This window comes from Narcine bancroftii, chromosome 1 (genome assembly GCF_036971445.1).
Source record: "Narcine bancroftii isolate sNarBan1 chromosome 1, sNarBan1.hap1, whole genome shotgun sequence".
Lineage (NCBI taxonomy): Eukaryota > Metazoa > Chordata > Chondrichthyes > Torpediniformes > Narcinidae > Narcine > Narcine bancroftii.
In genome coordinates, this window is record NC_091469.1 from 137,739,510 (window position 1) to 137,766,892 (window position 27,383).

Genomic DNA, 27,383 nt, shown 5'->3' on the forward strand with positions numbered 1-27,383 from the left:
CAGAATTTAACATTTATGATTTTTCACCAAGCTCTGTACTTAAATGGTTACCACTCAGGAAAATTTTGTCGGTTTCAGAGAGAGATTCGTTGCTTGTTGGACACACACAAATTGATTTCTTCCGATCAGCCACATCAGTGTCTTGCCGAAGAATTTTGCCCCATCCAGGTTTTCTAAATGATAATCTCTTCTTCTGCAGGTCACCACAGAGTTCCTTTTTGTTTCCCTTATTTCAGGTGAAACACACTAGCCAGCCATTTCCTCTTGTATGGACCACATGGATTGTTTCAACAGACTGAACTCAGAACTCATAGCTCATCTTCAAAATGAGGTTTCAAACAAGCTGCAGCTTGCCATGCTGTAGAAATCAGTTATCTCTCTCTCTCTCTTAGAGATAGCCTGTTTGGCCTCCTCTCTCTCTCTCTCTCTCTCTCTGCTTGCAAAACTACATGACCCTCTGAGAACAGCAAACTTCATTCAAACACATTGTGGCACCGGATCCGATCTTGAGCCCGTTCGTCCGTTGCTCCAAAAACAGCAATCCATTTACACCTGCCTTTCAAGTTTCTTGAGCTTGGTTTCTTCTGCTGAATCTCCTTAAGAAAACCTTCAGCAAAGCAGTTCCCATTGTCTTTACAAAGGCTCTGGGCCCAGAGAGTCTGGATGGAGTAGAGCTCTGGGATTTTAAATAAGATTGGTTTTGTGAAGTGTTTGTATTTGTTTGAGACCTATATTAACCACCCCCCCCCCAACACACAATTTATCTCCTTTAAAACACATCTATATACAATATAAAATATGATATAATCCATCACACCTCCATATTGACAGGAGCACAATTGAGACTGTCCTGTCTGGCTACATCATTGGGTCTATGGTAGCTGCAAAGCAGCTGAATGGAACATAATACAAAGGATTATCAAATGTGAAAAATGCACCCCAAATTAGAGGACAAGCCATGACTTGAAACTGTCTCCCTTGAAAAAGTGATCATACCAATTACCATCCACACCCCAGTCCTTTTGGTGCTAATTCCACAATCCAATAATCTCTTTGGTCAATGGAACAGATATATACTTAATAGTTTTTAAATATTGAAATGTTGAAGGAACTCAGCAGGTCTTGCAGAGTCCATAGCAAGTTAAGATAAATAACCAGTGTTTCGGGCCTGAGCCCGTTCTTTAAGGTAAGAGTAAAAAAGAAGCAAGTGTCTAAATTAAAAGGCTGGGTAGAAGGAAAAAAAGGCCAGGTGGAGGAACACAGGCCAAAAGACAAACGGTGATCATGGACAAGGATAGGAGATGAGAGGAATTGATAGGGGGGATGAAATGGCTCTGTGAATGCACTACAATCACAGCAAGTTCAATCTTTTGTGTTTCACTTAATTGTTGAATTCACTTTGGTCTCAAGTGTCCTGTTGCTTTTATGACTCTATTATGATCTCACACTGGTAGAATCCTACACACACAAAGATGATCACTAGGATCTCCCTTTCCTCTATTGATGATATCTACCTAGAGGGTCACTTAAATAGGGCTCAAAGAAACATGGAAGACCCTTTCCCTCCAGCATACAGTATCTTTGGGCCACGGGCATCAAGGAGGTAGTATAGGAGCATCAGAATCAGGACCGCAAGGCTGGGAGATTGATGTTTCTGAGTAAATCAACCCAAAATATTTATATATACAGTATTTATGTTAAATTATATCTTTATACTTATATGTGATTATCAGGTACGGTGTCTGTATGTGGTCCAGAGAAAAGAAGATCGTTAGGTTGTATATGTACAGCAGATAATCATAAACTTGAAGTGGACCAAATAAGGGAAGGGTAATGGGCAGATGGAATCTGAAGGGGGGGGGGCGTGGATAAGAATGGGAGGCTAAGGGAGGAAAAATGTAATTTTCCAGTCTCCATTGCTTTCTCCTCATCTCATCTGTCCCCATCCTCCCATCACATTCTCCCTTAGAAGGTGACGGACCTGCTGAATCCCTCGCTCAAAATTCCAGAATTTGATGGGTCACTGCACAGAAGCACCAATATTCTTGCTTGCTACAGCCACATGGGAATGCAAGACGCACCTCTGCAAGCATATAAACGATATTGCTGTAATATGCAATGAAGTAGACAAAGAGATTAAAAAATATAAAATGTTAAGATAAATGAATATTCCAAGTTTTGTTTGGTGTCGAGTCAGAAGTAAAACTCTCTGACGGTCGATAGTTGCCCAATTCTGTTAGTTCCTCGAACATAATGAGTTAATCAGAGTAAAACCTATGATTGTACAGCATAGTACTGCACTTCAGTAATGGAATATTTGATGAATGTACTTTCATTATTGAGTTCTAATGTACAAGTTCACCTGCCCAGAGATAATAGATTTTCTTAATTATTAAACCCTTTGAGTTACAGGAATTTCAGCAATTCCTATAAATAAAACTAATATAGCTCCAATTCTCAACCAAGTTTCCATAACTAATAAATTTACACAGTATGATGAACACATGAAATTTATAAAAATTAAGATGTAAATGAGTAATGTGTTGTAAAAATCGTTGTTGCCTAGCATTTGGAGTTACTTTTTGTAATGGAGCCGTTCTACTCGGAGATGCTGACAAATTTTATTGAAATATATTATTTTATTCAAATATTTTATTGAGATGTATTAGAATCTGGGAGCTCTTGAGGGTAAGGACCGATTCTTTCCAATGTTATCTGACTTTTGAACGGATCTCACACTGCAAAAGATGTTCCCCTTACATTGTCTTTCACCTCTGTACCTTTTCTATTTCCTGCACCGTTTTTTAAAAAAAAAATTTCTCCATATCCCACAATATTCGACTGCTTTAACACAACTGCCTTTAGTACAGGGCTTACACTGTTTAGGCTTACACTTGTTCCCTTGTTATTTTTCCATTACCTGCTGCATCAGCTGGATTGCCTGGAGAGCATGCAAAACACAGCTTCTTGGTGCATGTGACAATGAAACACTTAAATTTACTATAATCTCCTGGGTTCCTGAGGTTTGAGCTTTGCTCTGCTTATAGTCACTGGAGCGCTCAGAAGAGAAAGGGGTGACTTGATTGAAAGATATGGCAATTGACAAATTCCAAATCTCTTAAGTTAACCTTTACCGAATCACCTCACTTGCATTTATATCAGTGGTTCTCAACCTTTTTTCCTTTCCATTCACATACCACTTTAAGTATTCCCTATGCCACGGGTGCTCTGTGATTAGAAAGGGATTGCTTAAAGTGGTAAGTGGGTGTAAAGAAAAAGTTTGAAAACCACTGTTTTAATCGGACCTAAATGGCTCGTTATGTTCACAGTTTCATAATTCCAAAGGAAATGGGTCAATGACAATTTTTTTCTGAAGCAAAATATTTCCGTAACAATTGGGTCCAGGTCAGTGATTCTCAATGTTCCCTTCCCACTTACATACTACCATACCTTATTAATACCAGAGTAAAAGGTTGAGAACTACTGATTTACATCCTTCCATAAATCAAAAGTCCACATTGAGCAATCCAGTTCAGGTACAAACAATGTCCTTCAGAACTAAAACTATCTGCAGCAAGCTTCCCAAGACACTGGCTAACCCCATCTTTGAAGAATCCAATGAATTCACTGGAATGATAATTGAATAAACATCCATTCCTTCACCTCAATTACACTGCTTTCACTACATCATTCTACATTTGAAGTGAGGGTTCATGGTAATACTCTGAGAAACATGGACTACTTCCCATATCTCAGAAATCACCCCTCGCTGAAGGAAGACAGTGATGGTAAAATCATTACTGATATTAATGCACTTATACTGTCATTAGTTTATTGAGGAAAAGATTATTTGTCGACGGCACAAAATTTATGACCTGTTGGACAGCAGGGATCCCTGAATTACTTCTTCTTTGGCTTGGCTTCGCGGACGAAGATTTATGGAGGGGGTAAAAAGTCCACGTCAGCTGCAGGCTCGTTTGTGGCTGACCAGTCCGATGCGGGACAGGCAGACACGATTGCAGCGGTTGCAAGGGAAAATTGGTTGGTTGGGGTTGGGTGTTGGGTTTTTCCTCCTTTGCCTTTTGTCAGTGAGGTGGGCTCTGCGGTCTTCTTCAAAGGAGGCTGCTGCCCGCCAAACTGTGAGGCGCCAAGATGCACGGTTTGAGGCGTTATCAGCCCACTGGCGGTGGTCAATGTGGCAGGCACCAAGAGATTTCTTTAGGCAGTCCTTGTACCTTTTCTTTGGTGCACCTCTGTCACGGTGGCCAGTGGAGAGCTCGCCATATAACACGATCTTGGGAAGGCGATGGTCCTCCATTCTGGAGACGTGACCCATCCAGCGCAGCTGGATCTTCAGCAGCGTGGATTACTACATGCTTCTGAAATGTGGACTATTTATGGCAGGCATCTAACAATATCTCTGAAAACTCTTCATAATTCACTGGAAGGACAAGCAAGCCAATATCGATGTTCTCTCCTTGGCCAACAACATCAGCATTGAGGGTTGTTTGCATGTTCTTTGTCTGCACGACCCCCAAACTCAGCAGACAGACTTCCTTTTCTGTCATAAGAAAAGATGACTTGAAAAAGGGAAAGGTTAGGGTTTTCCTTGAAGAAATTAAACATCCCACTAATTTCTCAGATGCTCAATTCCATGACTGCTCAAAGTGGTGAAGGAGCATTCAGGATGATATTGAGAAGCTTGAGGCCATGCATCAGAACTTCCATAAACACTGGAAGGAATGGTCTCAACCACAAACCTCCCACCCAAGAGCGTGCTGTTTACCATTGCCTTCTCAACAGATCACACTTTAGCCCCTCTCTTTCCTGAGGGGCTCAAACAGGAGAATATATTGGAGGTGCATGAGCTCCTTATTTTTATATTGGGTAGAAGATCTATTCCATTTCTTCATAATCCTTCCTTATTTTGCACCTATTCCTGAAAGACTTTGGGACTTTCCAGGTTAAAGCTGTTACATAATTTCAGGTTGTTGATCTGCATTGTGGTATCTCATTAGATACTTGACATTAAAAATTAAGGCTGTAGAAACAATGTCCAAGGAATATGTGAATTTAAATACCATTTTGTCAATGCCTTAATTATATTAAATAAAAGTTTTATCTGATGCTCGTCATCAGATTCCAAGGACTAAGACTTCTGGGAGAAAGAGGTCATGACCATATAAATTAAATGTTCTTGATTTGGAGTGAGTTGTCTAAATCCAACCTTCCAATGTTACTATTTACCACACATTTTTTAATGCAATTAATGACTGAAAATAACATTAAAATGAGAAGGAATAGTCAATATTTTAATCAATCCCTTATGCTAATTAGATATCACAGAAGGCAGACTAGAATTCCTGTTTAAAAACAAACTTTTGCACTTGCAGAATGTGAAACAATGTCTTGTTGCACACTGACATGGAAATTAATAATATTTGCCTTTGTGAATTAGTTGGAAATTAGATTCAAATTTCTCATATCTAATCCTCCCCCAAGCCAAATTTTGAGTTTGAATTGGTGCAAGTTAGAGATTCTTTCTGCAAACATGTTTAATTCCCAGTAATACTTTAAGTATGTTCTCTTAGAGATGATAAAGGAGAGGGGAAGATTGGATGTAATTCGAAAGCCTTTAAGAAGTAAATGAAGCCTATGAAATTTATCCCATCATTTTCCGGTTTGGCCACTGTTGATGCATGGAAGGATACATTCTAGTGGACAAGCTACAAGCTAACATTTTAAACAATTTTACTTTAAAGATAGAAAACAAGTAAAACTTCAGATGCTAGAATCAGAAACAAAATAAGAGATGCTAGAAGCAGGTCAAGCAACATGTGTGGAAAGAGAAATTTTCATCTCTCCTGTCCATCTTTACTGCAATGAAACCAGCTCTCCTTTTTTATTTCTCTGCTCCGATGAAGAATCTTTGACTGACATGCTGACTGATAACTCTTTCCACGGCAATGCTTAACAAGCTGAGTTCCTCCACCATTTCAGTTCTTACATCAATAATTTTTTTCCCAACAGTCTGAGGTTACCAGAAGGAAGCAATTTTGAATATGTGATTACAGACACAATGATAATTTAAAACCTTATAACAAACATGTACATCAAGCTGCAAGAAAAGGAGAATGAGGAAACAAGCTGCAAACCTAAACAAAAATGGGAACAAGATCTAAACATAAAGATAAAGAATGAAACATGGGAAAAGCTATGCTCCGGAACTATGAGAAATACAATAAACACGAGGTTAAGCATGATACAATATAATTGGTTATACAGGCTATACACCATGCCCAAAAAGTTAAATAAATGGGACCCAACAGTATCAGACAGATGTTTTCGCTCTAAGAAGAAAACGGGAAAAACAGTATATGCAATTTGGGCATGTGAGAAAGTGGAAACATTTTGGGAAGATCTAAACCAGGCATTAAATAAAATCACAAAAAGCCACATACCAAAAAATCCAGAGATCTTTCTGCGAAGTAATATAAGAAGTAAAGAACTTGGACTCGATTTGGATGGAGCACAAAAAAGATTTATTATGATAGCCTTAGCTGTAGCAAACAAAATGTATTATGTCAACCTGGAAATCAGAAGAGAGCCTGAGAATACAGCAATGGTACATAGAAATGAATAAATGTATTCCATTGGAAAAAATAACATACAATTTAGGAAATAACATCACAATATTCAAACCAATATGGGAACCGTATATGGAACACAATAGACAAGTCCTACCATGGACTTCCACCACCAAAAATGACAGAAGGAAAAGACAACGAAACGAACTGACCCAGTATGTAAAAGTAGAAGACACAAATTTTTTGTTTATTTTTATTATGTGATGACGTTGTTTAACGGGTTTAATGTATCATATAGATTGAACGTAGAATGAATGGGGAGGGGATGTGAGGGAGGGAGGGAAGGGAGGGGGGAAAGGGGAGAAAATGACATTGTGTATATTCAAGAGAAAAATGTCTGTATGTATTTTGGTCAGTATGGTTCATAGTGTGAAAAATAAAATAATTTAATTTTTTTTTTCCAAGGAAGTGAGCAGTCCTTGAAGAATCACACAAGGCAGTGGACTGCCTCATGCTGTGCACTTCATTTCTGTGCAATTCCCCTACGAAGCAAATATCCCAAGCTGACTTCGCAGCCCTAGTGGTACTGATTTTGGTTCCACTTGCAATAACTGCTCCTTGCTAACATAAGAGGAGATTCGGAAACCTTGTCCCTTTTAAGAATGTGCTACCTTTCTGGATTTTGCACCAATATCGATGCTCTGATATCAGTGCAGTTCAGTAAACATTGCCATCATAAATAACAGAGTGAAAAGTTCTGGTGATACAAATCATATATTAATTGCCAATTAGGTTCATTACAAAGCCATTGTACTTCACGATAGCAACTTCATCAACTATGGGGCAAAAAGCTCAAAGCTTGACGTGGAAATTTCATTGATCATTATATATTGTTATGCAACATGAAGAAGCAATCCATATTCTTCATTTTCCCACCAATGAATTAATGTATCTGGAACATTCCTTATCCAGCACCATCAGATGGGCTATTTTCACTCATGATATCAAAGGAAGCTCTTCTAAATGTTAGAGAAACAGGTCGTGCTCATTAATCGGGGAAAATATCATTATCAAGTTATAATAACAGACCCTTTCAACCCACAAGCCCATGCTGTCCAATTATACACAATTGACCCGCAACCTCCGAATGTTTTGAACAGTGGGAGGAAACCGGTGCATTCGGGGGATATCCACGCAGACAAACTCCTTACATATAGTGCTAGATTCCAACCGAAATTGGTGCTGTAATAGAGTTGTGCTAAACCACTGGACTAACCATATTGCATATCTGCAGTTATGACAGATAACATCTCTTCTGTTCAGTCTCTCTCCACTATGGCTCTGACCCAAGGTCAATCACAATCCAGTACTTCCACATAAGAGGGTAATTCCAATGATGATTACAGCATTATGAGGTTATATTCTGTGGCTCTATCCTTGCACAACGTTGCCGAACAGTAAAAAGCACAAGGCAATTTGAAATACATCATTTTTTAAAAATCTCTAGTACATTGAGGACAAGTAGGGATTGCAGAAATCTTAGAAATTAAGCAGGAGCGATGTATAATTTTGTGCCGATGCCTAAATTTAATTGAAATGTAGTTCAACATATAATCAATTTAAATTTTAATTGCTGACACATATCATCAATAATAGTTGGCTCTTCAATTGAGGGGGTTGCAAGATATAGGTGAAAGCTTTGATGTAAATAAAGCAGTAATTTTGCTTGACATGATGTGCGCAGCTTGAATTTGGACTGTGTGCCTGAATATGAGGATCATTGCCTGATAATGGAGGAAACGATGCCTTCTGCTAAATTGAGTTCATTGCTTGTACTGATGAGGTAGTTGCCCATCTGCCAGAGATTGCACATATTCTTCATTTTCCCATCAATGAATTAATGTATCTGGAACATTCCTTATTTCATTTCAACATCCTCAGACACCAATCTTGAAACTAGCTTCTTATCATTCGGTTCTTGACTATAATGTTAATGATTTCCTGTATTTTGTAGGTCCATCCTAAACAAATATATATTTTTAAAAAATAATGAACATTTAATGCAAGGGAGAACATTTCCAACAAGATTGATTATATATGGAAGAGCCTCCAGCAATATATTTAATTAGGACCCTTTAATCACTGCACCTTGAATTGAAATTGCTTTTTTTTATCTAATCCCTCCCTCTATCACTGTCCCACTTATATCCCACCTGTGACCTCTTAACAGTTAACCTGCACTCCTCTCTCCCGCCTTTCCTCTCCTACCCCATCATTTTTTTAAAATCAAGTGTCTGCCTGCTTTTTGCTCATGCCTTCAAGAATTAACCTTTTACTTCTTACAGATGCTCCATGACCTGCTGAGTTTCTCCAGTACTTTTATGCATTGCACACCACAATTTTAAATTTTCCACCATGTGTTATTTAAGCAACATGTTTCATGGAAAGAATTGTAGGTCAGTGGCCAACATTCAGAGAATTTAAAAACGCACAGTTATAATCTACATGCTTGTCGATGACCCCACAGTCATTGGCAGAATCACAAATGGCAATGAGGAAGCGTGCAGTAGGGAGATAGATTGGCTCGTTGAATGGTGTAATGACAATAACATTGCACTCAATGTCAGCAAAACCAAGGAGATGATTGTGGACTTCAGGAGGAAGTCAGGAGGACATGACCCATTCCTCATTGAGGGATCAGAAGTGGAGAAAGTCAAGAACCTCAAACTCCTGGGTGTCAACATCTCCAAGGATCTGTCCTGGAGCCTTCAGGTTGATGCAATCACAAAGAAGGCTCGCCAGCAGCTATACTTTGTGAGCTATCTGAGGAGACTCGGTATGTCATCAAAGACTCTTGTAAACTACTACAGGTAGTGGAGAGCATTCTGGCTGGCTGCATCTCTGCCTGGTATGGAGGCACCAACTCTCAGGGCAAGAATAAACTCCAAAGATTTGTTATTTTGGCCTGTGACATCACAGGCACCAGACGTCACTCCATCAAGAACATCTACAAAAGGCGGTGTCTGTAAAAAAGCAGCCTCGATCCTCAAAGAACCCTGCCATCCAGGCCATGCCCTCTCCATTGTGTTACCATCGAGGAAAACATACAGGAGCCTAAAGACGAACACAGAGCGGCACAAGGACAGCTTCTTCCTCGCTGCCATTAGATTCCTGAATAATCAATGAACCAAAGACATGGTCTTATTTTTCATGCTCTAATATTGTTATTATTATTTTATTTTATTTTATTGTTGTAAGATGGTTATATTATGTATGTTTGCTCTATGACGCTGCCACAAATCGCCAAATTTCATGAACTTGTTCATGACAATAAATCCTGATTCTGATTCTGGTTACCAACATTTTTTTTAAAAACATGCAGAAATTTTAGATATGAAATAAGGAAAACAAAAGGAAAACTCAGAAAGTTGACAGCATCTATACAAAGAGAAACATTTAATGCTTCAGGTCTGAGACCCTCCATCAGAACTGAGTCGTCAAGTTCAGTGTCATGTGGAATGTGATGAAAATGAATTCTCCGGTTCTCCACATCCCCGCAGGGTGCAACATGGCCAGTGGATACATAAGGTGATGCACCTCAAGCTTGAGTTTGACTCAACTGGTGCAGCGGTCTACATGCAAAGTGGAAGGAAGATATGAATTAAAGTTCCAAGCATCCTGAAATGTTGGGGCACTCCTGCAAACTGACCAGCTTAATTTTTCCTGTATCTTCAGTTTGGCATGTATATATCATCTTCCAAAGCCTGAAGGTACATGACCATACTTCACAGCCAATGAAATCATTCTTGCCCTTACCCTCATGCCCTTCATTGCCCATACAGCACTTACATGAATCTCCTCCATTTCCTGCATCGCCCTTATCTGCATGGCCCCCTTTTCCTGCACATCTGCCCTAGCCCCCTCTGCCCAGATGTTCAATCATAATCAGTGTGTGATAATCAGGAGAGCCAATTCATACCTAACAGGATCCCTCATAAAGCAATTAAATTATTGCCAGTTAATCTGTTTCAGTTCTGTGATTTAAGAACAAAAAAAATTCTGACAGCCCATTAGAGGCAGAGTGAAGAATGAGAGCATGGAGGGATTCAGCATGTCAGGCAGCCCCCCCACGGAGAGAAATAGCCAGTCAAAGTTTACATCATGACCATTCACGGGAATAGAAATATGAAATATTAAAAGGGAGATGCCACCAAGAGGGTGACAGGATACTGCACAGAAGGTGGGGGAGTTAGAGAGGGGAGGAGATCCCTGGGAAAAGGAGAAGGAAAGGTTTGAGAGAAAGGTATCTGGGGGAAGGAGGTGGATGAGAATGGAATTACATGACATGGAGGAGGTGCGGGTAAGGGCTTTATCAAAACAAATGGGGGAGGCAACTTTTTCTTGAAGAGAAAGGTCATTTGGGATGTTCTGGAGTTTGCCTAATTCCTATTGTCCTTCACATCCTGGTGTGCAATCTTTCATAGAATCATACAGCAAGGAAATAGGCCAATGCCCATCAATCTGGTCATCCTCGTGCATTTATCCAATTGCTCCACATCCGGTCCATGGCCCCCTGCATCAGTAATTCAAATGATTATCTCCTCATTTTCTAAATGCAGCCAATAACCTACCTCAAGTAGTTTATTACAGGTGTTCACCACTCTCTGGCTGAAGAGCCCACCTAACAATCACTCTCAATCACTCTCTTTTAACCTCAAACTATATGCTTTAGGTTTTTTTCTACCTCTGATAATGAGGTCCACCCAATCTTACCCCTCACAATTTTACATACCTCAATCATTGTTCCTCTTAACCTCCTCTGCTCCAGGGACCATAGAACCATTGAACCACAGAACAGTGCAGCTCAGAAACAGGTCCCTTCAGCCCTTTTAGTCTGTGCTGAACCAGTTGATAGTATAGTGCCACTGATCTGCACCCAATCCATAGTCCTCCATACCTCTCCCATCCATGTACCTGTCCAAATTCTTCTCAAATGTTAAAATTGAGCCCACATTCACCATCTCGGGGGCAGCTCATTCCACACCCCCACTGTTAAAGTCAATCTGCTGTAATAAGACAACAGCAGAACCAATAAGGGTTCAACAGACTTTATTGCATTTCTCTAGCAGGAGTGAGGGATAGAAGGAAAGAGTCTAAAATGTAATTCCTTCTCTGCACTGAGCTCTACTCAAATCACACAGTGTTTCAGTACAGCTTATATAGCCCTTTAAATAGATGCCTATGTGCAATTTTGTTTTGTTTTCTATGCTAATCTAATTTTTTTTTCTACTTCTGTTCTTTGTAGTTTCTGTGAAGTACAACCCAACAACTTTTAGATACACCATATCTCTTACTTAATACTCCCACCCAATTCCAGTAATGCTATGCTTTGCCGCTGTGAACTGCTTAATCTACTAAACCAGTAACTCTTTGTTAGCCTACTTAGCACAGAAGAAGCCCCCTTCCCATAATTCTTTACACCACCAATCTCTGTGTGAAGAAGTTCCCCCTCATGCTCCCCCTAAATGTTTCCCTTTTCACTCTAAACACATGACCTCTGGTTTGTATCTCACCTACCCTCAGTGGAAAAAGCCAATACACATTTACTCTGTCTATCCCCCTCATAATTTTTAATACCTCTATCAAGTCTCTCCTCATTCTTCTATGCTCCATGGAATAAAGTCGTAACCTGTTTAACCATTTGCTGTAGCTCAATTCCTGAAGATTGGACAAAAGATTTAATTTTTCCAATTTCTTCTCTTTACTGAACTGCTTCGTTGCCTGCAACATCCTGGTGAATCTCCTCTGCACTGTTTCAAGAACTTTCACTTCCTTCTATCTTGGTGACCAAAAGTGTATGTAGTAGTCGTTTTGAGGTATAACCAAGGTTTCATAAAGCTAGAGCCTAGCTTCCCTACTTCTGTATTCAATGCCCTGACCTTGGAAGGCCAATATCCTATATGCTCACTTGACCATGTTGTCTACATGTGTTGACTTCTTGAAGGATCTATGGACTTATTCTCCAACGTTTCCCTGTTCTTCAGTACTCCCGAAGACTCAACAGTCCATGGTGCATGTTCTGGTCTTCCTTCTTCTCCCAGGGTCATCACAACACATTTGTCTGCATCAAACTCTATCTGCCATTCCTCAGTCCATTTCAGCAAAACATCCGTAGCCTGAGATGACCTGGCACACTAACGACAACGCTGCTAATCGTTGTATCATCAATGAACTTACGGAACTTACTGATCTATGGCTACATCCGAATCAGTCATGAGTATTGCCAAGAACATAGGTCACAGTACAATTCTTATGGAATGCCATTAACCACAAGCATCCAAATCCAAAACCACTCTCCACCATCACTCTTCCCATGCAAATTGGAAGTTAGGGCGCCAATTTATCAATTTAAATGTAAAATTTTTAAATTTAAATTTCCTCTGAAAGCTTGCACTTCTAAACATTATTGGACTTCCTCAGTACTACATTGAAATCGTATTGGGATGTTATATTCAAGCTTTTGGAATATGACTTAAACCTTCTATTTCAGAGCCAAATGGGAAAACAGAATTGAGTTTTTTTTTTCTATTTATATTTAGTTGTTTATCATGATTAGCAAATTCAACATTCGTGACTAAACAGCAACTTTCAATTATATTTTTTTTTCAAATTCAAAATAAAACCACTCATTAGGTCAGGCAGTATCAGCGGAAAGAGAAACAGAAAGACTCTAATGACGTATCTTTAGTCTGGTATGGTTGCTCTTTCCACTGATACTGCCTGACTTGCTGAGTATTTCTGGCAATTTTGGTCAGTTATCCATATATAATTCCTACTTAATCCCTTTAATGATGAAAATGCAACATTCACCTGTCAGTGCAAAAATATGAACTAAATTCAAGGCCATTTGTACTGTTTGTAATTACCAGGCTCTCAAGAGCATTTGCAATTCCTAGTATGTTACAGGACTGCTGACGTTAGAAAAAAAATGAAACAGGGGTGCAGGACAACAGGTAAGTACAGAAGAAGGAATAATATTCCTGTAACTGCTCCCAGAAGGCCACAGTCATGCTTTGAAATAAAGAACTTGGAATGCATTGCCAGGGGTGGTGGTGGAGGCTGGTATAATTTCAATGTCTGATAGTCAAATGGATTTTAAAAGAAATAGAGGGTTATGATTGTGAGACAATTAAAAATTAGATTTGAATTGGTCAGTAAAGTATCATGGGCTGAAGGGCCTACAATATATTGTAATGTTCTATGTTTTGTTTCAGATTGAGTCTGTTGGAACCAAGAACTCACTCTTTTGAATAATGATTATGGGTGTATTGGAAAAAAAAAGGTGAGAATAATATATATTAAATGCATCACATTTGACTAATTATTTAGAAGTTCTTGTATTTAAACAAAATAATTTTAAGCTTTATTCTCACTGAGTTTTTAAAGTCTCTGAAAATCAGGGGTGTTCAGAAATATTCAGAAGCATAGACAACTTTGGTTCACTGCAAGTCAAGCTTGGAACTTTGCCATCTATCAAAAGATCTTCAAAGCAGTTGTATGTTTGGGGCATGTTCTGTCCCAGCTGCATAAATCAGTGAAGTTAATTGCAATTTAAGGTAATGCCACTGGGCACCAAAACAGTCCAAGCTGGAATGATAAACCTTCCTAATCCGACAAATGTTAAACTCCAGAATTGGGAATACAGGTGGTGATTGCTGGCAACTAATACCACTCGGGAATGTCAGACCTTTGAGTTTGAAATGTAATCACCAAAATGCTGACGTTAGTGAGCCAAATCAAAAACTACTTGCAATGCTAATATTTACTTTGCATCTTGTCACATCAAGAAAAAAAAATGTTTCAAAACACCTGGTAAAATAAATTGCTTTCAGAAGTGCAGTGACTGTTGCATGGAGAAAAAAAATCACAATATGATTCAGCATGAACAATAAATGAAGTGAGTACTAAACCTACAAATCTTTTTTTTTTAAACAATTTGCATTTATGCATAGTATCAGATAGAAAGAAATCAATCACTCCACTGTGTGCATGTTGGTTCTTAGAAGAGTTGTCCAATTAGTCCCATTTTAAACCTTCCACGATTGATGTAACTTTTAAAGAATGCTATAGATTGGGCATCAAATATTTTAAAGATTTATTTGTCACTTCCTTTGAACAATTTTCAGTTAAATACAGTCTACCGAATACCCATTTTTTATTTGTTATCTGCAGATTAGAGATTTTTATGATCTCAATGACATGCATTTCCTAAGAGGACATAAGAATTTAATTGATGTAATTTTTAATCTACAACCTTTCCATAAAGATTCAATATCTAACATTTATGATATGTTGTTGGGAATACGAGAAGCTCCCTCAGGAACAGGATCTATAGCATTTAATTCCTGAAAAATCTTTGAATGTAATTTTCAAACTGGTTAGAACCTCTTCTTCATGTGCCTGCCACTCTCTCCTACAATTACAAAATTTGAATTGTCAGCAGGCAGATTGGTGTTGGACACATCAAGGCATATCAAAACTGGAGCTAACAGCAGAATTTCATTTATTGAAGGAAGTAACTCTCAACTTATGGCAGTGTCTGTACAACATGTCAGAGCTTACACAACAATGACACCACACACAGAACCTTCAGCCCATGATGTTGTGCTGCGCTATGTAAACCTTCTTCACAACAATCTAATTCTTCCCCTTCTCACATTCTCAACACAATTTTTTAATGTCCATGTGCCTATTTTTGAAATGTCTATTGTACGAGCCTCTACCACCATGATACATATTGTATTCGCAATTCTTAACAAAGAGCTTATGGTTCAATTGACAATAAGTTTCAATGTCATACATGAGTTTAGCGTGATGTAAGGACCAAAATCTGATTTTCTTGTTGCAGAAATAAAATGTAGCTTTTATTACTCCACTTTTTTTAAACAGGCTTAACAGTTCTGCTAAAAGAGGCAAGACAAACGTACCAAGTGGAGTTTAATTTGGGAATTGAAAGGAATAATCAGCCATTGGATATTAAAAAGTATCAAAGAACTGAAAGTCCTTGGAACAAGTCCCTGCTGATCCTTGTAAGTAAAACAATAGGCAAGAAGAAAGTTAAAAAGGACAAGAGAATGTTTTAATCTATCAGTGAGACAGAATAAAAGAGCAGGCAGTACTGATAGTTCAGCAGTCAGCACTCATCTTTGTTTGGTGATGTAAGTTCATTAACACGAGGTTTGTATGGAAAATGAGGAGAGAACGGTCTAGAAAGGTGGTGGAGGCAGGGTCAATTTTGTCATTTAAGAAAGAGTTGGATAAGTATATGGATGAGAGGGGGATGGAGGGATATGGGCAGAGTCCTAGTAAGTGGGATTAGAGGAGGGTACTTGGATCAGTGCAGACTAGTAGGGCCAAATTGGCCTGTTTCTGTGCTGTAATTGTTATATGGTTATGTTAAGTCTGAAATGTGCTGCTTGAAAAGGTATCAGAATCAGATTCAAAATTTATAATTATGAACAAGTCACCAAATTTGTTGTTTTGCAGCAACATCACAGTGTAGACATTCGTATAAACCTCCATAAATAAAAATTGTGCATGAAAAGTCAAAGTAAGGCAGCGTCTTTTCGTTCACTGAATTTTCAGGGATCTGACGGCAGCGGGGAAGAAGCTGCCCTTGTGCCACTGAGTGCTCGTCTTTAGGCTCTGTACCTGTTCCTGATGGTAGCAGAGTGAAGAGGGTGTGGCCTAGGCGGTGGGGGTCCTTTAGGATAGAGGCTGATTTTCTTAAGACATCACCTCTTTGATGGAGTGATGTCTGGTGCCTGTGATGTTGCAGTCCAAGTTAACAACCTTCCAGCAATTTTTTTCTTGCCCTGAGCATTGGCATCTTCATACCAGACAGTGTTGGAATCAACCAGAATGCTCTCTACTGTAAACCTGTCAGAGTTTTTAAGAGTCTTCAATGACACACTGAATCTCCTCAAACAGCTTTCTTTGTGACTGCATCAACATGGAGGTAAATACCCTCATTCCATTTAATGATACTCAGATGTATGCATCAAGTGAAGTCAAGTTTATTGTCATCTGATTGTACAAGTACAAACCAATGAAACATTGTTCTTTGGTCCTCGGTGCAAAACATGCAGACATACAACTAGACATAACGCACATACAGATAAATAAAACATAAGCAGGAAAGGCATTTTATATAATAAAATAAATGAATAAATTTGCAGATGTGATGATTGCAAAACTCAGTTCTTGCTGTCATTATTTGATGAAGTTATTGATGAAATTATTTAATCAATACCGACTTTTCTCAATGTAAAAAAACAATGGGAATATTCACTCTTGTTCAATGAAACGTTTGATGAAATAATTTCTACCAAATCCTCCTAAGCATTAAATAACCAATTTTCTGTTGTGTGAATTGCCATTCCTTTCAGACTAATTTGTAAAATTGATGATAAAACGATAAAATATACTTCAGACATTTCAATTTCTATTTTATTCTCATATTTTTGACACAATCTTTATTTTGTGCCTTCCGAAATAGGTTGAAAATGGATTCCATTTCTGCTTTTTGCTTGCTAGTTGGCAGCCTGTGAAAATTCTTCCGTTTAATTGGAGGATACAATGGAATCACCATTAAGAGATAAGACAGTAACCTGCAGGTGACATCAGTGGAACTGATCCATTAATTCTGCTTGATATTTTGGCAATTTTCTCAAGCAAAATAGTTCAGAAACAATGATTCTCAACAGCAGTGATTGTCAACCTTCCCTTCCCACTCACATACCACCTTAAGCAATCCCTTACTGATCACAGAGCACCATTGACATTGGGACTACTTAAAATGGTGTGTGAGTGGAAAGAAATAGGTTCTGAACCATTGATAAGCAATAGTGAATCATAAAATTCTATAGACACTGTGGTTTAAGTAAAAACAGAATATGCTGGAGAAGCTCAACAGGTCAAACAGGGTCCTTTATGTCGCAAAGGCAAAGATGCAGAACCATTTCGAGCTTTAGCCCTTCATCAATTTATGAGAAAATGTCAGCAGGAATCCGAACAAAAAGGGTAGGTAAAGGCAGGAGATGATAGGTGGAGAGAGGAGGGAGGGGACAGCAGCAATGATGGGGGTGGGGGGGTGGGGAGGTGGTGGCTAGGTGGAGAAGGGGGAAGGTAGTTGAGAAATGGAAAGACTGGAAAGGGTGGTATCGTATATAAGGCCATGGACAGACATGTGAGCTTGGGAGTATGACTTAGAATTGAATGGTTGGCTACTGGGAGGCCACAACAAACAGAGAATCCCACTCATCCTAACCTACAACCCTATCAGCTTCCGCATCCAGCACATTATCCGCCAGAATTTCCGGCACTTACTGCAGAATCCCACCACCAGACACTTTTTTCCTTCTCCTCCCCTCTCGTGCACTCATCCCTCCCCACCTATCATGCCCTGGTACCTGCCACTGCGCCACACCTCCTCCCTCACCACAGGCCAGGGTCCCAAACAACACCTTCACTTGTACATCTACAGGACTTATTTACTGCATCTGATGCTCTCTTTGTGGCCTTCTCTACATTGGAGAAACCGGTCGCAGATTAGGAGATCACTTTGTTCAGCAACTCCTCTCCATCCGCAACAGTGACTTCCCAGTAGCCCACCATTTCAATTCTGAGTCACAGCCGCAAGCTCATATGTCTGTCAATGGCCTGATGTACGATCCCACCCTGACCAGATTGGAGGAACAACACCTTGTTTCCATCTGGGCACTCTCCAGTCAGATGGCCTTAACATTGACTTCTCTGCTTTCTGTTAAACCTGCTCACTTTTTCTTTCGCCTCCCCCTTTCCAGTCTTTCCCATTCTCCCCTCCCTTCCCCCTTACCCACCCAGCCATCCTTCCTCCCCCTCATTGGTGCTGTCCCCTCCCTCCTCTCTCCTCCTATCATCTCATGCCTTTGCAAACCACCCCCTCTACCCTACCCTTTTGTTCCGACATCTGCTGACATTCTCTCATACCTCAATGAAGGGCTCAAGCCCGAAACTTTGGTTATGTAGGTTTACTTTTGCTACGTAACGGACACTATTTGGGCCTGCTGAGTTTCTCCAGCAATTTGTTTTTTTTTTGCTAAGCTGTAAGCATTTATCTGAGAATGTGAGAAGAGAAATGTGAAAAAAAAGTTTCTTGTATATCTAGTCCTTTGTAATAATTATCTAAAGAAGTGCATATATGATTGATGGCATTAATGATCATTTGCTTTATTCCTGCTATAATTCAGTAAAATTATAATGTAGTTAGGAAGGAGAACCAAAGTCAGCTGTTTTCAAGTTTCAAAGTGCCCTTTATTGATACTATTTTTCCTTAAAATAAAAAAAAAGATCTGATCTGCTGATATACAATAAAATTCCCCGGCATCTGGTATCTATGGGGATTGTGGATGTGGGATACTTGAATTTTATGGTTTGCTTGGTACTCATTCTTACAATGCCGACCTGCATTAAGAATTAACAGTTTAAAAGAGAAAAGATAGAACAAAATGTAAAGCAATTTGAAAAATAAAACCAATATTGTCATCTTTAATTACATGAAGTCCACTTTAATCAGATAATTACTGTAACTTACAAAATTTAAAATTATATTTGAATCCTGGTCACTGACACCATAACAGCGGTACGCTAACCACCAAACAACCCATGCCACTGTCATAATTAACCCACCCTCTCCCAAGTTTACAGACAAAGGCTTACTAAAATACCTAATAATATACTAATAAAGATAAAGACTCTTACTCGGCAGGGTTAGGGAGGCAGTGTGGGAGAGTCACTCCAATGGCCTGCTTTTCATCCTGGGTGACACCATTTTATTCAAACGCGATGCTATTGCATGTAGGGCGCTGGGGTGCTCTGGTGGCTCAAGGTTTGCCTATGCCTTCACAAGGAGGACATAAACTTTTACTATTTTAAACTTATATTTACATTTTTGTTTATACTTAATTATTTAAATTTAAAAATGCATTTATTTCATTGATATATTTTCCGGATGCATAGGGTTGCTAATTGCGTAGGTTCCAGATAACGCCAATTTTACTTTATCTCGTGTGGAATGCCAGTACACATTGCATTGAAGATCAAAACTGAATTTCCTTGGGGCATGCCCATGTGGAGGATTTAGTCAGATGTGGGTAAGAAGTGCTCGTTGTGAAGATTATTTAAAAAGATGACTAAAAGCTACCAGATGAAAGATTTTACGGGCTAAAAATAGAAAATGATGGGTAAGAAAAATCAGACCGAAAAAACTTGGGCTGAAGATGTTCAAAAGTCACTAAGATCATCGACAGAAAGTCCACAAGGAAGTGATGAAGAACGTGCCGCCATGATGTCAGAGCAGACTCAAATAAATGGGGGGGTAGTCGACACCTGATCTGCAAAAGTTGCTGGAAACAATGGAGACATTGAGTTGGTGATTTTCTAAGGTAGAGATTATGCTGAAAGAGGTGGCAGACAAAATATTGATGATGGGTGATAGTTCTTGAAATCCTGATGCCTCAGGTGGGTCAGCTCGAAAATGAACTGACAATGGCTCAGGAAAAATTGAAGGCCATGGAAGAAAGTGCAAATGCATGGAAATTGGATAAATAAATACTGCTGGATAAAATCAATCATATGGAGAATTTCAGCAGAAGGAATAATGTCTGTATCATTGGGCTAAAGGAAGGGACCGAAGGGAATGATCTGATGGGGTTCTTTGAGGAATGGATTCCACAAGTGTTGGGAACAAGAAGATTTTTTTTTAATTGAGAGAGCTCACTGGATCCTTTGCCCCAAATGATTTTTGGGTTATCAAGACTGAGAGGCAATGCTAAGAGCAGCAGTCGAATATTCCAAGGAAAATAATGGCCCAGTTGAGTTGTAAGGTGGAAAAGTACTGTGTTTATTTTCAAGAGCTTAGTGCAAAATCAGTTAAGGAAAGAAGTTTGATGGCATCAAGCGACAACTACAAATACAGAACATAAAGTCCTCAACGCTATACCCAGCGACATTAAGGATCGATGTATCGGAAAGCTGAAGTTAAGGGGAGGGGCTTTCTTTTAGATAGTACCACAGGTTTATTTTTGCTGGCTTGTTTTGTGTTTATGTCATTGTAAGTACAGGAGCATAGCACATTTTATTTTTGAAAAGGGAAAAGAATTGTATGACTAAGAATGGTCATATGACAGAGCTGAATATGTATAAATATTAATATGAGTAAAATATTAAAATGTAATGTTTATAATGATAATAGTTTAAATGGAACCATAAAAAGGATTTGGATCTCAGCACACTTGAAAAAATTAATGGCGGACAAAGTTTCCTTACAGGAAATGTGTCTTACAACATTGGAACATAATAAATTAAAAAGGGGACAAGTTATTTTATCTTAATTCAATTCCAAAGCAAGGGAAGTGGCAATTTTAATTAATAAAAATATATCAGTGTTGGTTGAGGACATATCCATTGATTCAGCAGGAAGATTTGTAATGGCACATCATCAGATATATGCAGAATCCTGGACACTTCTGAATATTTATCCTCCAAATTTTGACACTGAATCCTTTATGGAGAATATCTTCTTGCAAGCAGTGGAAAGATGACAAAATACATTGGTTTTGGGGAGATTTTAATTTCTTCTTGGACCCCACCCTTGATAAATCAGCAAAGAAAGTGACAAAAGCAAAAGCTGCAAAAGTTCCTTTATCTTTTATGAAGTATTTAAATTTGTAGATACATGGAGACAGTCACAACCCAGGGTGAGAGATTATTCATTCAACTCAAAGGTTCATGATTCTTATACAGAATTAATTTATCTTATTGTGTGCACAATTGGAAAACAGAGTGGTCAAAAAAGTGTACCTGGCAAGATTTCTGTCTGATCACTCATTACTAGCCCTAACAAGAGAAACAAGAGAGTGTCTACAGATGGCATCTTATTTCTATGCTGTTGAGAAGGATGGATTTCTGTAATTTTATTAGGAGACAAATAGACCTGTTTTGTGAAATGAATTGCCCCTCCACAGATGATCATTTTTTTTAAATGTAGGATACACTCAAGGCTTATATAAGGAGTCAGATAATTTCATATATTAAAAAAAAACTAAGGAACTCATGACAGAGGTTGATGGTCAGGAGAAAGAAATAAAAGAGTTGGAAAAAGAATACTAGAAATCAAGTTCAAAGGATAAATATAAGATCTTGGAAAATAAATAATTGAAACAATACATTACAAACATATAAAACAAAAATAACTAATTTAAAATCAAAACAGAAATATAATGAATTGGGAGACAGAGCACATAAATTTCTGTCATGGTAATTAAAGGCAGAAGGGGCATCAAGGATGATCAATGCAATTCAAACAGAACCTGATAATTTAATCCAAAATAAATTATGATACTTTTAATCAATATTATACAAAATTTATATGTCAGAATTGCTTGGTGACTCTATGGAGATAGATGAATTTCTTTCACTGATTGAATTTCCAAAATTGGATGTCCCCTGTCCAGAGAAGATTGAAAAAGCTTTGAATACATTACAGGCAAATAAGTCACCAGGGGAAGCTGGATTTCTACCTGAGTTAATATCTTTTGATGCCTCTTATATGGGATGTGACAAACCAGGCAGCGGGGTCTCAGACTCTCCCAGAATCCTTCTCAACAGCTATTATCATGGTGTTACTGAAAAAAACAGAGGTCCATTAAAACCTTCCTCATATAGACCTATTTCTCCATTAAATGCAGATTACAAGATTCTAGCTAAAGCCCTAGCTAATTGATTATGGCAATATTTACCGATATTGATAAATCCAGATCAGGTAGGCTTTGTCAAAAAAAGACACTCTGTGGACAACTTGTGCAGATCTTTCAATATAATTCATCGGTCTAAGTCTAAAGTGAATTCAAGTAAAACTGTATCTTTGGATGCAGAAAAGGCATTTGATCATATGGAGAATTTCAGCAGAATGAATTTGAGTGGCGATTTCTGTTCAAAGTAATAGAAAAGTTTGGAATGGGCTGAATATTTATTAACTGGATTAAAAAAAAAACACTTTATCATAAGCCGCAGGCCAAAATTATAACTGATGGTCAGATATTGATGATGTTTCCTTTGTGTAGATCCAGTAGACAGGGGTGCCCACTGTCACCAGGTCTTTTTATTTTGGTGACTTAACCACTAGTAGAGATCATAAGGAAGGATCTGGACATAAAATGATTCAAAATTGACCAGGAAGAGCGTAAAATTAATTTGTTTGCAGATGATGTGCTGTTATATTTATCAGACCCTGATGAATATTTGGTCAACTTCAGACCACACTGAAGAAATACAAAAGAGTCTCTGGTTACAAAATTAATATGGAAAAAAGTGAAATTATGCTATTAACATTTATTTTATTTTGAAAGATACCAAAAAGGAAGCCAGTTGAAATGGAGATTGGAAAGAATTAAATATTTAGGAATAAGTTAGATAATAACATAAAATTTATATCTTCTTCTTTGGCTTGGCTTCGCGGACGAAGATTTATGGAGGGGGTAAAAAGTCCACGTCAGCTGCAGGCTCGTTTGTGGCTGACCAGTCCGATGCGGGACAGGCAGACACGATTGCAGCGGTTGCAAGGGAAAATTGGTTGGTTGGGGTTGGGTGTTGGGTTTTTCCTCCTTTGCCTTTTGTCAGTGAGGTGGGCTCTGCGGTCTTCTTCAAAGGAGGCTGCTGTACATAAAATTTATATACAGATTTAATTTCTCCCAATGTTTGGAAAGAGAGTCGATGATCGACAAAAATGGTAGAACTTTCCTATTACTTTACTTGGGAAGGTTAATTGTGTGAAAATGAAAGTGATGCCAAGATGGCAATAACTCTTCCAGTCATTTTTACATGATAGAGGAATTAGGGGATATGGGGAGAAGGCAGGTAGGTGGAGTTAGGTCATATATTAGATCAGCCATGATCGTATTGAATGGCGGAGCAGGCTCGATGGGTCATTTTTGGCCTACTCCTGTTCCTACTTCCTATGTTCTTATGTTTCTATTATCACGCCTTGAAATTTTTATAAAAGAAACTCAATGGTTATATAAGACAATTTCTTTGGAATAATAAAATGCCTAAGATCTCCATTGACATGGAAATATAAATTGTGTGGGGGAGGGGAATTAAGGCTATTAGATTAAAAAAATATATATATATAATTTAGCAGCCCAGGCAAGATTCATTTCATCCTTTTTTGAAGAGGAGAGCTCTCTCTTATGGATCCAAATAGAATTACATACATTGAGGGAGAGGGCAACAAAGTATTTTATTTACAAATGGAATGTTAAATTATTTTTTTAAATGGATAAGCTGATTTTAATACATATGATTAACATTTAGCATGAGATTAATGAATATCACCAAAAGCACCTCTGTGCCAGAAGGAATTATTGCCGATGAATTTGGGTAATAAAATTCTAAAAACTTGGTAGGAGAAAGGAATTGGGCATATTAAACATTGTTATGAGTAAGGGCTACTTATGTCAATTGAACAACTAAGACAGAAATATGACAACAAATAGAACTTTCCACCATTTTCTTTATTTAAGGTCCTTCTTGTGAGAAAGATGGAGACCCTCAATGGTCCTGCCATTAAGAAATGAAGTGGAAGGATGCTTAAGCTGGTTAATACACCCAAATTTATAACAGGGATGTATTTTGTTCTCCAAGGTGAAGGTGCTAAGCTGGGCCGACATAGGTCAAGAGAGAGCTGGGAGTCAGACCTGGGTGTTGTAAAATACCAGAGGACTGTTAGTCTGATTGGTGTTTGAATAGAATGACATCAATGATCAATGCGAGATATGGACTAGTTCAATGCAATGTTTTTTGCATCCACTATATCTCATGCCACAAAAACTGAATAAATTAAAATCTGAAAAATCTGAAATGTGTTTCAGAAGTGGCACAGAGATTGGACCCTTTTTACATTCTCCCTGGTTGTGCGTAAAGGTAAGACCATTTTGGCATGATAATGCTGAAACATTAACAAGAATAACAGGACTGTCTTTCCCATGTGATCCAGAGCTATACTTGCTGAGCAACCTTATGGATGTGAGCCATAAACTGACTAAATTTCAAATTTGCTTGATTAAAGTAGGTCTAGCTGTGCCCAAGAAGTGTATAGCAATCACCTGGAAATCCTTCTTATTATTGCTCGATGGGCATTGGTGTTAGGTAGTTGTATACCCACGGAGAAAATTATATATAATTTAAAGAATAAATATGACACCTTTATTAAGATATGGCAACTGTACTTGGATCATATATAAATTTGACCCTTCGATGTATGTAACAATGTGATATCCTTGAAAAAGAATTATGAAAAATGAGAGCTATGATGGTATGTAAAGTTATTTTTTTTGTATTCATGTGGTTGGGGAGGGAAGGGGGGAATTTTGCAAATATTTAATGTGTATAGAAGTTTAAAGATTGTATGAATATATTTATGAAAAAATGAAAAGTAAGATATTCAAAAACAAAAAAATGAATTTCCTTAAAGCTTTACAATCTTTTAGAAGCAATGCCTCTCATCTAAATCCCTAATTAATGGTTAACTAAGAAAAAATACATTATTCCACATCCATCTGATTATTCACACACATTTCCAAAGATCAGACTATTCTTGACAATACATTTACACTATCCAAATTGTGTTAAAATTAAATGAGATTGCTTCATTATGATGCAATCACTGGAGTGTAAATGCTGTGTTCACACTTACAAGTCTGGCATCAATGTGAAGCTGTTTTAGTTTTGCATTGACACTACTCAAATAGAATGCTAATCAGACATCTACAGATTGAAGTATGCAATATGGCAGAATGATTCTCTTAATTCTGTTCTCAAACGCGGACCCTAATTCTTCTACAAGAACAATAGTACAGCAATAGCAGTGGGTATTATATCACTACTTTGCATTAAATACTTGATTTGCTCTGTATTGCACCTCGGGAAATGATCTCACGCAGTTACAGAGATATCTAGGGTTTGGAAAGCAGTTGCCTTTGCACAGTTTTGGTGAAATAACCAATTATATGTTCTCTTTCAAGAATTACACTGCATAACAATTTTGGTGAAAAGGTTTGCTTCCTAAAAAAAAATGGGGATTATGATAGACAATTTCAAACTGAACACAAAGATCATTTCAGATTTGCTGTATCAGGTAGGAATATTAAATTAACTTTTATTTAATTTAGCATGTTTAATTGCATTGCGATGCTGACAATTTGTGTTAGTTCAACTGATGTAAAAAATTTTTCTAATTTCTCCTCAGCAGCTGATGCCTCTTGTATCAGTGTCCCCAACAATAAATAGATGACCAGTATTGATGGATTCAAGTTGCCCTGATACTGCTTTTCCATGGTTGCAACATCCTTGTGAAACCTTTCACCCTAAGCCACAAGGATGAAGTCCATGTCCACTTACGGAAAATAAATTTTCAATGTTTTGTATGCTTGAAACATGTTGTCAATCAGCTGGATAGAAATTTATGCTCTGTAGTCACCAAGAAAAATGCCTTGCAAGCTATTTTCTCCAGCCTCACTAGCAGATCTTCGAACCTGCACTCAGTGCATGCTCAAACTGACCAGCACAGTAGGCTTTGAGGGGAATATACTAGTGGACATAAAATATGACAGGAAATTACAAAAAAGGAAAATGCTATGGTGGTTTTCCTGATCAGCAGCCCAAAATCCACAAAATACAGGAAACAAAATCTCCATTGCCTAGTGTTTCCAGTTTAGAATGTAGAATAGATTTGGAGAATCCAGGTGTTAGATTTTCATCCAGCCATCTGCATTCTCAATCTTATAATTGAGGGAAGGCAGTGGATAATGTGATTGAAGTGGGTCTGGCCTTTGTCAAAATGTAGGCTGTATCCAGTATTTGAGCATTTCATAACAAAACTGAATTGGCCTTGGTAATGATGGAATCTCAAGAGAAGCATTGACTCTGCACTTCTTCCTTGACACAATAAACTTTCATTTGGCCTCACCTTTTGCATTGTCTGCTTCTTGCCAATATACACAAAGCTCTGCCTCCCAGCAGTTGTTTGATTGGCATAAGCACACACAAATGTTGTTGGGGCTTCAGTCAAATCTGTTCTCATGCCCCATGCTGTTCCTCTTACTCTTTGGGATGCATTTTGTATGAGGTTAGAACTTCACCAAGTTGACAGGACATTTATATTGTCACCGTGATGCAATGATAGTGCAGCAGCTTCGTTCATAGCCCATTTAAAAGTGTACGGTCTAAGCCTGGGCTGTGTGCAAGGTGTTTACTTGTTGTCCTTGCGACTGTGTGACAGCTCCAGTTTCCTCCCACACCCAAAATATATTTTGGTCAGACCACAAGATCACAAGAGGTTGGAGCAGAATTAGGCTAGTTGGCCCATTGAGTCTGCTCTGCCATTCAATCATGGCTGATATCTTCTTGCATTTACCCCCAATTTACTTCCTTTTTCCCATAACTTTTGACACGCCTTGCTAATCAAGAACCCATCAGCCTCTGCTTTAAACATACCCAATGACTTGTCTGGTGATTCTTTCTTTCTTTGGCTTGGCTTCGCGGACGAAGATTTATGGAGGGGGTAAAAGTCCACGTCAGCTGCAGGCTCGTTTGTGGCTGACAAGTCCGATGCGGGACAGGCAGACACGGTTGCAGCGGCTGCAGGGGAAAATTGGTTGGTTGGGGTTGGGTGTTGGGTTTTTCCTTCTTTGCCTTTTG

At 38.4% G+C, this 27,383-nt stretch overlaps 1 protein-coding gene and 1 long non-coding RNA gene across 13 annotated transcripts in view; one reads left to right on the top strand and one right to left on the bottom strand.

The window, feature by feature from the left end:
* Window positions 1–27,383, bottom strand: part of LOC138764513 (teneurin-3) — a 4,541,667-nt gene that overhangs the window by 3,480,450 nt on the left and 1,033,834 nt on the right. The window lies entirely within an intron of this gene.
* On the top strand, window positions 1,508–26,079 carry LOC138744638 (uncharacterized). Of its 3 annotated transcripts, none has more exons than XR_011345677.1 (6): window positions 1,508–1,658; window positions 13,862–13,929; window positions 15,537–15,676; window positions 17,146–17,263; window positions 25,709–25,821; window positions 25,933–26,079. It is a non-coding gene; the product is annotated as an uncharacterized lncRNA (long non-coding RNA). The 3 variants fall into 3 exon arrangements; XR_011345689.1 differs by having other exon boundaries at window positions 25,936–26,079; XR_011345704.1 differs by lacking the exon at window positions 17,146–17,263.